This window comes from Callorhinus ursinus, unplaced genomic scaffold (assembly GCF_003265705.2).
Source record: "Callorhinus ursinus isolate GAN/ISIS: 27379988/994484 unplaced genomic scaffold, GSC_fseal_2.0 scaffold51, whole genome shotgun sequence".
Classification (NCBI taxonomy): Eukaryota; Metazoa; Chordata; class Mammalia; order Carnivora; family Otariidae; genus Callorhinus; species Callorhinus ursinus.
In genome coordinates this window covers 8,538,431-8,550,417 of record NW_027397113.1, presented here as the reverse complement: position 1 = coordinate 8,550,417, position 11,987 = coordinate 8,538,431, and the positions used below count along the sequence as shown (strand labels likewise).

Sequence of the window (11,987 nt, the reverse complement as noted above, 5' to 3'; positions counted from 1 at the left end):
GGGGGTGGGGGGATGGGTTAGCCTGGTGATGGGTATTAAAGAGGGCACGTTTTGCGTGAAGCACTGGGTGTTATGCACAAACAATGAATCATGGAACACTACATCAAAAACTAATGATGTAATGTATGGTGATTAACATAACAATAAAAAATTTAAAGAAAAAAAAAGAAATAGGGCTAGTAGGAACATACCTCAACATCATAAAGTCCATATATGAAAGACCCACAGCAAATATCATCTTCATTGGGGAAAAACTGAGAGCTCTTCCCCTAAGGCCAGGAACACGACAGGGTTCTCTACTCTCACCACTGTTGTTCAACATAGTACTGAAAGTCCTAGCTTTAGCAACCAGACAACAAAAAGAAGTAAAATGCATCCAAATTGTCAAGGAAGAAGTCAAACTTTCATTCTTCTCAGACAACATGATATTCTATATAGAAAACCCAAAAGATTCCACCAAAATTTGCTAGAACTATTACAGGAATTCAGCAAAGTCACAGGATATAAAATTAATGCACAGAAGTCTGTTGCATTTCTATGCATCAATAATGAAGCAGCTGAAAGAGAAATCAAGGAATTGATCCCATTTACAACTGCACCAAAAACCATAAGATACCTAGGAAGAAATCTAACCAAAGAGGTAAGAGATCTGTACTTAGAAAACTATAGAACACTTACGAAAGAAATTGAGGAAGACACAAAGAAGTGTAAAAACACTCTGTGCTCATTGGAAGGACGAATACTGTTAAAATGTCTATACTACTCGAAGTAATCTACACATTCAATGCAATCCCTATCAAAATAACACCAGCATTTTTCACAGAGCTGGAACAAACAATTCTAAAATTTGTATGGAACCAGAAAAGATCCTGAATAGCCAAAGTAATGTTGAAAAAGAAAACCAAAGCTGGTGGCTTCACAATTCTGGACATTAAGCTCAATTACAAAGCTGTCATCATCAAGACAGTATGGTACTGGCACAAAAACAGACACATAGATCAATGGAAAAGAACAGAGAACCCAGAAATGGACCCTCAACTCTATGGTCAATTAATTTTCAACAAAGCAGGAAAGAATATCCAATGGAAAAAAAGACAGTCTCTTTAATAAACGGTGCTGGGAATATTGGACAGCCACATGCAGAAGAATGAAACTAGAATATTCTCTTAGACCACACACAAAGATAAACTCAAAATGGATAAAAGACCTAAATGTGAGACAGGAATCCATCAAAATCCTGGAGAAGAACACAGGCCAAAACCTCTTTGACCTTGGCCACAGCATCTTCTTACTAGACATGTCTCCAGAAGCAAGGGAAACGAAAGCAAAAATGAACTATTGGGACTTCATCAAGATAAAAAGCTTCTGCACAGCAAAGGACATAGTCAACAAAACTAAAAGGCAACCTACAGAATGGGAGAAGATATTTGCAAACGACATATCAGATAAAGGGCTAGTATCCAAAATCTATAAAGAACTTATCAAACTCAACACCCAAAGAACAAATAATCCAATCAAGAAATGGGCAGAAGACATGAACAGACATTTCTCCAAAGAAGACATACAAATGGCCAACAGACACATGAGAAAATGCTCAACATCACTCGGCATCAGGGAAATACAAATCAAAACCTCAATGAGATACCACCTCACACCAGTCAGAATGGCTAAAATTAACAAGTCAGGAAATGACAGATGTTGGAGAGGATGTGGAGAAAGTGGAACCCTCTTACACTGTTGGTGGGAATACAAACTGTTGCAGCCATTCTGGAAAACAGGGAGGGTCCTCAAAAACCTAAAAATATAGGTGCCTGGGTGCCTCAGTGTCTTCAACTCAGGTCATGATCCCAGGGCCCTGGGATCGAGGCCCCCATTGGGCTCCCTGCTCAGAGGGGAGCCTGTTTCTCCCTCTCACTCTGCCCCTCCCCTGACTTGTGCTCTCTCTCCAATAAATAAATAAAATCTTGAAAATAGAGCTACTCTACCACCCAGCAATTGCATTATGAGGTATTTATCCAAAGGATATAAAAATAGTGATTTGAAGGAGCACATGCACCCCAGTGTTTATAGCAGCAATGTCTACAATAGCCAAACTATGGAGGGAGCCCAGATAGCCATAAAAAAGATGTGAGATATATATATATATATTTTTTTAAATATTACTCAGCCATCAAAAAGAATGAAATCTTGCCATTTGCAATGACGTGGATGGAACTAGAGTACGTTATGGCAAGTGAAATTTTAAGTCAGTTAGAGAAAGACAAATACCATATTATTTTACTCATATGTGGAATTTAAGAAACAAAACAGATGAACACAGGGGAAGGGAAGGAAAAATAAAATAAGATAAAAACAGAGAGGGAGGCAAAGCATAAGACACTCTTAACCCTAAGGAACAGACTGAGGGTTGCTGGAGGGGAGGTGGGTGGGGAGATGGGGTAACTGGGTGATGGGCATTATTAAGGAGGCCACTTGATATAAGGAACACTGGATGTTACAAGCAACTGACGAATCACTAAATTACGCCTGAATTTAATAATGCACCATATGTTAACTAACTTGAATTTAAATAAAATCTAAAAAAAAAAAAAGAAAGAAAGGAAAGATATCTATGGGCCAACAGGGGAGCTCTTATCCAGGCTTGCTCAGTGGGGTGGATGGTCTAGAATGGCCCTGGTCACATGTCTGGCAGTTGGCAGGCTGTTCAGATGAGGGCATCTTCACGTATCTGGAAGCTGGCTCATTGTTAGCTGGCATGACAGCCACATACTTCCCATCAAGCAGGCACTCATGTGATGACAGAAGAGCTCCCAGCAGTGAAAGAGGGTGTGTTCCAAGGCCACCTCTGCTTCCATCTTATTTGCTAAAGGCTGATGAAACTTTGACCAAAGCAGAGTAAATCAAAGAAAATGTCCAAGACTGGGTTTAAGGGGTCTGAAGAAGTAGACTCCACATCTTGGAGGAAAGAGCCATGAAGTCACATTGCAACAGGGTATACGTTCAGGTATGAGAAGGGTTAGTGGTATTTTTTGCAGTGTACCATAGGTAAGTTTGTAAATATAAGTGGATGGATGTGTGTGTGTGTGTGTGTGTATACTTTTTACTATTTTTTACATAAAAGGTAGTATACTGATCTATGGCTTTTTACAAATATTTAAAACCTGTTTTACAAACCTTGTTGTCTATCAAAACAAAACTTTATATTTTAGGTGGTAAAGCCAGATATAGTCAAACAATCTGACAAGAGGGGCATCGGGCTGGCTCACTCAGAAGAGCACGCAACTCTTGATCTCAGGGTCGAGAGTTTCAGCCCCACGTTGGGTGTAGAGATCACTTAAATTAATTAATTAATTAATTTTAAAAAACCAGTTTGACAGGAGAGTTGTTCTTTCTTTATGTCAAATAGTAGGAAGCTCAAATGGAGGGATCTGTAACCTACAGCAGAGGACAGAACAGATGGAACTGTAGTTTTATATGCCACTTTTGCCTGAGCTGATTCATGAGCTAATCAAGGATCCTGCTATAGTTCTCTAAGATTGGAAATTCATCTTCTCGTGGAATACCCACAGTGTCCGAATAATCAAAGTACTTTTTAGTCCAAGGATTTCCTTCATAGTGTCCAGTTCACTAGAGCTGATTCCCTCTTTTTTTTTTTAAGATTTTATTTATTTATTTGAGAGAGAATGAGAGAGAGAGAGAGAGCATGAGAGAGGGGAGGGTCAGAGGGAGAAGCAGACTCCCTGCTGGGCAGGGAACCCCATGCAGGACTTGATCCCAGAACTCCAGGATCATGACCTGAGCCCAAGGCAGTTGCTTGACCAACTGAGCCACCCAGGTGCCCCAAGCTGATTCCCTCTTGAAAGAAAACTCATTTTTTTAAGTTATCCTTTATCCAAGAAGGGGCTTGCATTGTTCTTCAGGTCTCAAATGTTACCTTCTTCAGAAGGCCTTCCCACCTGCTATAAAGGAGTACTCTACTTCAACACCTAGCTCCTCCCCCTTTCCACCTTTATTCTTCTAGGTAACACACTCCCCACCCAATATACTATATTTTCATCTCTTTGTCCTCCACATACACCTAGTCTAGGAAGGCAAGGACTTTCTCTTATTTACTCCTGTATCCCTGGCCCTCAGCACAGTGACACATAGAAAGCCCTTGATAAATATTTATTGAAAAAGTGAAAACAGTGACTATTTCCAAATGTTGGTTGCCTTTCCAAGTCCCAATTGCCTTGTATTTAAGGTGGAGGTTTTTAGTACCTCAGTCATTAGATTTCCATGTGGAGTAAACAAGTTCTATATGGACAATACTTCGTGAATGTTGACATCCAGACAGACCTCCATTGCTTTGTCAGTCAGAAGATGTGCTCAGGGCCTTCACATACACAAGGGCATAAATGTTCCTAACAGTGAGTAGTACCTCTCCTGGGACATTTGAACTTTGATGTGGAATAAAACCTTGTAAAAAGAAGAAGGTTTGCCTTTTGAGAGGTTACTCTGGACTTCCCTTGCAGCATAGTGAACTGAATACATGCCTGTCTCCACACACTCCTCACCCCCATCCTGATACTCCATTAAAATTAGAAAAATAAACAGAAAGCTAAACTCAGAAAATTGAGGAGAATAGGATGGGCTTTCAGCAGACGGGATTTCAGTGAACTTCTGGAAGATATAAAGTAGCCAGAAATGTCTTGATGGATGAAATGGAGCCAAGAATAAGCACTGGAGGATACAGCCAACCTGCTGAGCAAAATCTCCCAGAGCGGGGAACCTCCAGAAAGATGGTGGGAGCAAAATGGGAAGGCTGCATCAAAGATTAATGAAAGCCCATCAGCCAGCCGCTCACACTCCCAAACCTTCTCCCTTCACCCCAACTCCTGTGCCAGTAGATGCCAGTAGATGGTCAGCCATTTAGCCTTAGCCAAAAATCCCAGAGGATGTTTAAGAAACAGAATGAATTGCAGCTAAAGTGGAGTGCTGGAGCCCCAGAGGAGAGCCCCCTCCATTCTGCCATTTAAGGTTTCCCATAACCCAAAGCATAACCATTCATCCAAAAGCAACCAAGCAAACAAGCCCTACCAAGGTACACAGATGGACCAGTCAGGAGAGAGGCTTTGTGGGGGAAGAGGAAATGCCCATTGGCTACTAGGATAATCAACCCTGCCTTCATTAATAAATGTAAAATGTCAATCAAGGAAAACGACCAGGAGCATGGAAAAGAAAAACAAACCATTCCTGTACAGAGAGCCAAAGTTGGTCATTCACTCAGTCCTGGAACAGACTTCTTAGAGAGGCGAAAGAAGGACAACAGGGAAAGAGGAAATAAAGGAATGAAACACTTGTTAAGCACATACATCTGCTCTCAGGGGACACAGAAATGAGTAAGAGCAACACTCATTCATACTTGTAGGTATGGGGGGGGTGCTTCACAGAGGGTGTGTTTGAGAGGTTCTTAGATGGTTAATTTTATGTATCAATTTGGCTTGACATGGTGCCCAGATATTTGGTTAAACACTATTCTGGATGTTTCTGTGAGGGTGTGTTTGGGGTGAGATTAACATTTAAATCAGTGGACTTGAAGTGAGGCACATTGCTCTCCATAATGTGGGTGGGTCTCATCCAATCCGTTGAAGGCCTTATAAAACAAAAGACGGACTTCCCCTAAGCAAAAGGGAATTCTGCCCACAGAAGGCCTTCAGACTTGAACTGCAACATTAGCTCTTCTGTGGGTCTCTAGTCTGCCCACTCTGCAGATTTTGGATTTGCCAGCCTCCATTATCACATGAGACAATTCTTTTAAATAATCTCTTTCTATATATGTATATATACACCCATTCTGTTCTGTTTCTTTGGAGAGTTCTGACTCATCCAGTGGGTATCTCTGGCCCTCTCCAAAGGCTCTCCTGGCCCATTTTCCTCATGGAAAGTCTGGGTAGTTGCTGGTAGATACTAGAGGTAACTACGGACTAAGTTGAAACAGTTATTCTGTGCCAAGGAGGCAGCAATCAAGCCTGAGAATTGTTTGTCACAACAGAGATAGTTTGAGAGCAAGATGAATGTAAGCACTGAAGTCTCATCTCTGCCACTTTCCAGTTGAGGGCCTCGGACACTAGCCTGAGCATTGGGGTTGTTGTGATGAGCAAAACTCTAACGAAGAAAACATTAAAGATTAAAGTCATAACTGATTCATCTTAAGTGTGCAAAATGCTGCCAAGAAGTGGTGTGGGTGCTCAGGGTGCTGAGGGGACTGTGGCTGGTTGGGAGGTCAGGGAGGGTTTCTCTGAGGATGTGATATTTAGCTAAGATTCAAAAGGAGGGATAGGAGTCAGTTGGGAGTGGGGAGAGCCCTCCAGACAGAGGGAACAGCATGTGGAAAAGCCCAGGCTGGGAGGAAGTTTGCAGAGCTAAGTCCTGCATGGTTGGAGGGAAGTGGGTGAAAGGGACGTTGGTGGAGTTAATATTGGAGAGGTGAGCAGAGGAGGTGGGTAGAATCTTGTAAGGCAAGAGAAGGAATGCAGGCACTATTTTAAGATAATGGAAAATTATCACACAGTGTTCACTGGGAGAGTGGCCTGATTATGCCTTCAGCTACCTTTTCTGTCTCTCTTTCCCCAACTCCAATAACATGTATTTGAAAATGGTTGGTATTTCCACAGATCACAGGGGCTCTGCTCTCTTTTGTCAGTCTTTTTTCTCTCTGTTCCTCATTTTGAACAATTTCTATGGCTATGTCTTCAAGTTCACTGATCTTTTCTTCTGCAGTGTCCAATCGACTGTTTATCCGATCCAGTGTGGTTTTTGACTTAGATATTGTAGTTGTCATCTCTAGATGGGTCTTTTTTTATCTTTCTTTTCTCTCCTCATCTTGTTCCTGTCCCCCTCTAACTTCTTAAGCATATGGAATTTATGATAGCTCCATCATATCCTTGTCTGCTAATCCCATTATCTCAATACTGGATCTCGTTTCCTCCAGGATATGGGCCACATTTACTGCTTTTTTGCATGCCTAGTAAAATCTGATTGGCTACCAGATATTGTCAAATTTACACTGACAGATGATGGATTCTGTTGTACTTATATAGTGCTGAGCTTTGTTCTGCCATGCAGTTAGTTACTTGGAATCAGTTTGGTCCTTTTGAGGCTTGCTTTTAAGCTCTGTTGAGGCCGATCCATAGCAGCCTTTAATCTAGGGCTAATTAATTTCCACCAGCAAGGTGCCACCCCGGGCATTGTGAGGTTTCCTCTTTCACCTGCTGGAACCATTCCCAGTGCTGTATGTGCTTCAGGAATTATTTGGCTTACAGCTTTATGGTGGTTCCTTCCCTGGACAAGTAGTTTCCTCTCATGTGTGTTCTGGTCAACACTCAGCCAGAGACTGGAGGAGATTCTCCAGCAGTTCCCTGTGCAGTCCTCCTACCTAACATGGACTTTTTTGTTACTTAGTCCAGATGAGTTTAGGATAGAAACCATGGTATTGCTTCCTCTCTCCTTTCAGAGATCTTGGCCTGGCCCCCTGGCACATAGCTCTTGCTGTCCATTATCCTCTGCTCACTTTCCTATTTCAGCAAGAGGGTGTGGGTTTCCAAGAATGAGATACCATGGCACATGAAAGTTTTTTTAACCTGGAATTGTATTGCTTAAGTAAAAGAATAGAAAATAGCATTTTAGGTAATCCCTCTCTGAGGGGGTCTTCTCTGCAGCTCTGTCCTGGAATTATTCCCTGAACTGAAACCCATAACCTGACTTTTGACTTGGGGTCCTTTGCCTCTATAATAACACAAGGGAATCTGGTTTTCTGATTTGTCCTGACTAAAATCCAAGGAATTCAGTCACCTGAGCCTACGTAAACATCCTATTTTAAAACAAACCTCTCCAGAGGAGTCTTATGGTTTGTTTTTTTTTTCCTCCTTTTTTCTGTAGCAATGGTAGAGCCAGTGATATGAGGCCGGGCCACCCCACATGCTCTGCAGCACCAAGACTTAGGGCCCAAGGTTTCAGATTGATGTGTCAGAAACTTCTAGAGATAGATTTTTAAGGAAAATTAGCAGAGGATTTATCTGTCCTAGAAGGCTAAATCTTTTGCTGTTTTAGCGAGGGCATCAGTGATTTGATAAGAAGAGAGGGAGGACCTACCGTGCCCGCCTATTCAAGGTGAAGCCCTTTTATTTTCTTTATTTCTTTTTTAAATTGAGGTAAAATTCACATAATTTAAAATTAACCACTTTAAAGCGTACAATGCAGTGGCACTTAGTACATTCCCAAAGTTGTGCAACTATCACCTCTGTTTCCAAGCTGTTTTCATCACTCCAAAAGGAAACCGCATACCCAGTGAGCAGCCACTCCCCATCCCCCACCTTACCCCAAAGCCCCTGAGAGAAGCCCTATTTTGCACAGGATTTCTAAGTGCCAGGGTTGGCATTAAGAGTATTTTTTCCTGGGGAGCCTGGGTGGCTCAGTCAGTTAAGCATCTGACTGCAGATTTCGGTTCAGGTCATGATCGCAGGGTCATGAGATCAAGGCCCGTGTTGGGCTCTGTTCTGAGCATGGAGCCTGCTTGAGAGTCTCTCTCCCTTCCACTCCCCCCTTTAGGATTAGCAAGCACCACTACCCTTTTGGAGTTCTCTGCCTCTTAGATGCTTCCACGGGAGCATGGGGCTGGCTGGGAATGAGTGGAAAGACTGCACGTGGGCCAAGCTTCTCCTGTGGCCTCCAGAGCCTCAGAGGTAGTGCCCCCCGCAACAAGCTGTCCAAGAGGCACAGCTATGGAATAGTCACTGGGCTCCCCACCCTCCCCTGCTGTGTGGGAAAACTCCCTCCCACGTCTTTAGGGCACTGACAGTGGGCATTCATATTACCGGTCACAGTGGGTTCCAAGTTTCCCTGGGGTATAGCCTGTGAAGCAGATTCTGAAGCTTGAGGACAATCTGGTTCTGGGATCCCTGGCTGGAGAAACTGATAATAGCTCTAGGGTCCTTGGCAAGTGAACAACTTTGGAGAAGGCCTAGCAACTCAGTCTTAACCAGCTCCAGAATCCCAGAATGAATGCAGAACTCTTCAAGACCCTTCTGGGCATGGCCGTGGGCCTCTGGAACTCCTGGCAGTGACTGGGTCTGGCCTTGTGTGTCCAACCAGTGGTTAGACGGAACGTGACCTGTGAAACAATCTTTAGCAAGAAGAGAGGTTGCAGGAGTTGGGCTTAGCTGGAGCCTGTTTCTGTAATGCTGATGAACAGTGGATTTCTGGGGTCTGGGGAAGTCTCAGGGGTCAGGAAGCTGTGACTTATTCAGAAGACATGATTTGCTGGACTTCAGAGGCTCTGGGAGAAGAGGCATGGGTTTCTTAGGGGCAGGGGAGCAGGGCCGAAGGGGTGGCAGGCTTGGCTGGATTTTCACGGTGAGTTTAGGAGTTCTCCTCTCATTAGAGTTCCCTCAAATCTTGTCAAAATTCAGTATTAACCCCCTTGCTATTTTCTGGCAAGGAAGCCATGGCCCACAGATGGCTGATTAGCCAGAAATCTCAGTAAGGCACTGTCATGAGTCTTCCTGAAAGGCTTTTTGCATTTCAGAATGAAAGCAGTGGGTGGGTGTCATCGGTGACAGTGGAAACCCTTCCCAAGCCTTGGGCTAATCCCTGGGGAGCACCTCTGGAAGGAAAGAAGGAAAGGGGAGCCAGCAGCTTTGATGACCAACAGGCCTTGGTTTGCCCACCTGTGTGAAAAAAATGGCCCTAGACCTTCTATTAGTGAGGTGGACTTGTTTCTCTCTTTCTCCCTCTCTCCCCCTCTCTCTCCCCCTCTCCTCCCCCCTTCCTCTTCCCTGTCAATGGACTTCTGGAGCAATGTGAGGCTTTTTTGTTCATCCAGGGATAGGTCAGCCTTGACATTTGTTCTGGTGGTTTCCCCTGCAGCTTTGTGTAATAGCCCCATCTTTTGAGAGGAACAGAAGCAAGGAGGCAGTGAAGGAAGGCACACAGCGCCATGTGGGTGGGGGGTGGATGGGGTGGGGGAAGGGGAGGATGCCTAAGAATTTAGGAAGGAAGCCTGCCCTCTCCGGGCTAGGACATTCAGTTAAAAGAGCTGGAGGCAAGATGGGGTGGTAAGAAAGAAGCTAGTCGTACAGATGGGCCCCGGTCAGTAAGCCAGGGCCAGAGATTTGGACTTTTTTCTAATGGAAATGAGAAATCAGGAACAGTTTTAAGTAGCAGAGGGGCATGCCCCGACATGCTGTGGAGGACCCCTCTGGCCGCAGAGTGTGATGGTGGCTGCAGAATGGATGGGCAGGCCTTTATGTTGACGGCACTTGGCAAGGCAGAGAAACCAACAGTGACTTTTTGTCTTGGGCAAACAGTGGTGCCAATGGCTGGCAGAAGGAAGAGAAGGGTGCAAGAGCAGGCTGAGGGACTATGAGGAGTTTCAGTGTGGATACTCTGAGTCCGAGAAAACTTTTGACGCCTGGGCAAGGCTGTCTGGTCAGCAGATGGGGAGAGAGGTCTGGTTAGAGACATGGGTGGTGTGAGAGAAAGTGAGGAGCAGCTGAGCTGCCTCAGGGAGACTGTGACAAGTGAACAGGGGGTCCTGGGACGGAGCCCTGAGGCAGGTCTACAGCCAGGTGCTGGGCTGAGGACGGGGAGCCAGCAGAGGAGGCTGAGAAGGGGCAGCCAGAAAGGAAGGAGGAAAAGCAGGAGAGCCTGGGGTCATGGCAGCCAAGGCAACAGCGTGTTTCCAAAAGGAGAAAGCGGGCACCAGTACTAGAACTTTCCAAGAGACTGTGAACAAGTCCATTGCCTTTTGCAATCTGGGACCACGGATAGTCTTGGTGAGAGTGGCGGCGTGGCACAGATGGACGTGGGCATACTGAGCTGGAACGTAAGGAGTGCAGAAAAGTGGACCCTTTAGGAAGTTGGTCAGTGAAGGGAAGGCAACAGGGCTTCACTTGGGGGCATGGAGTTGAGGGGAGGGGTTACAGACACGAGAGACTTCACCATGTTTGTATGTTTATGGAAAGGACCAAATAGAGAGCAGGAGGTTGACCAGTCCCCATCGAGGACCTTTGGGTGTTTCCTTTATGCTCTGATGACAAGATGGACAGTCTTGTGTGCACATTCTTGTGCCCTTGTCCAGTTGTGTCCTTAGAATAAAATCGTAGAAGGGGAACCACTGGATCAAACCCTATATACATTTTAAATTTCATTATGTATTATCAAATTGCCCTCCACAAACTGAACTGATTTAGGCAACTATTTATTGGTAATGACATTCTCACAAACTTTGAATATTATCTATTTTAAGATCTTTGCTAGTATGATTGCCCAAAAATATTTCTTTTTGCTATTTTTTTTAAAGATTATATTTATTTATTTGACATAGAGAGAGAGGGAGCACAAGCAGGGGGAGGGGCAGAGGGAGAGGGAGAAGCAGGCTCCTAGCAGAGCAGGGAGCCCGATGTGGGACTCAATCCCAGGACCCTGGGATCATGACCTGAGCTGAAAGCAGATGCTTAATGGACCGAGCCACCCAGGTGCCCCCCTTGTTGCTATTTTTTATTGCATTTCTTTGGTAACTAATGAGGTTGAGCATCTTTTCCTACAACACTGATGATTTTTATTTCCTGAATTACCTGCTCCTGTCAATTGTCCATTCTTCTATCAGGATGATAATCTTTTTTTTCTCATTCATTTGTAAGAACTCTCTACTAACGATATTAATTGTAACATATTTTTACCTGTAAATTTGTTGTATGTCAGTTACCTTTACTTACACTTTTTCATACTGAAGTTGGAAATCATTTTATGGGTAGGTTTTTTGTTCTCTTACCCGTGGTCTAGAACCTGCAGCCCTTGCTCAGCCCTACAGTACTTTGGCAACCTCTCCTTCTGGCTGGCAGGAGTTTCACCATCTTTCATTTTTTGTTCTCTTCTTCCCTTGACCCACACTTGTCTTCTTCCCTAAGCCTCACTGGGGTCCACAGATTTTGCAGATGGGAAGAAAG

At 44.2% G+C, this 11,987-nt stretch overlaps 1 protein-coding gene across 1 annotated transcript in view; it reads left to right on the top strand.

Annotated features, from left to right (window-relative positions):
- The window catches only part of FEN1 (flap structure-specific endonuclease 1), a 74,184-nt gene that overhangs the window by 57,451 nt on the left and 4,746 nt on the right, over positions 1-11,987 (top strand). The gene's annotated exons all lie outside the window — the stretch shown is intronic.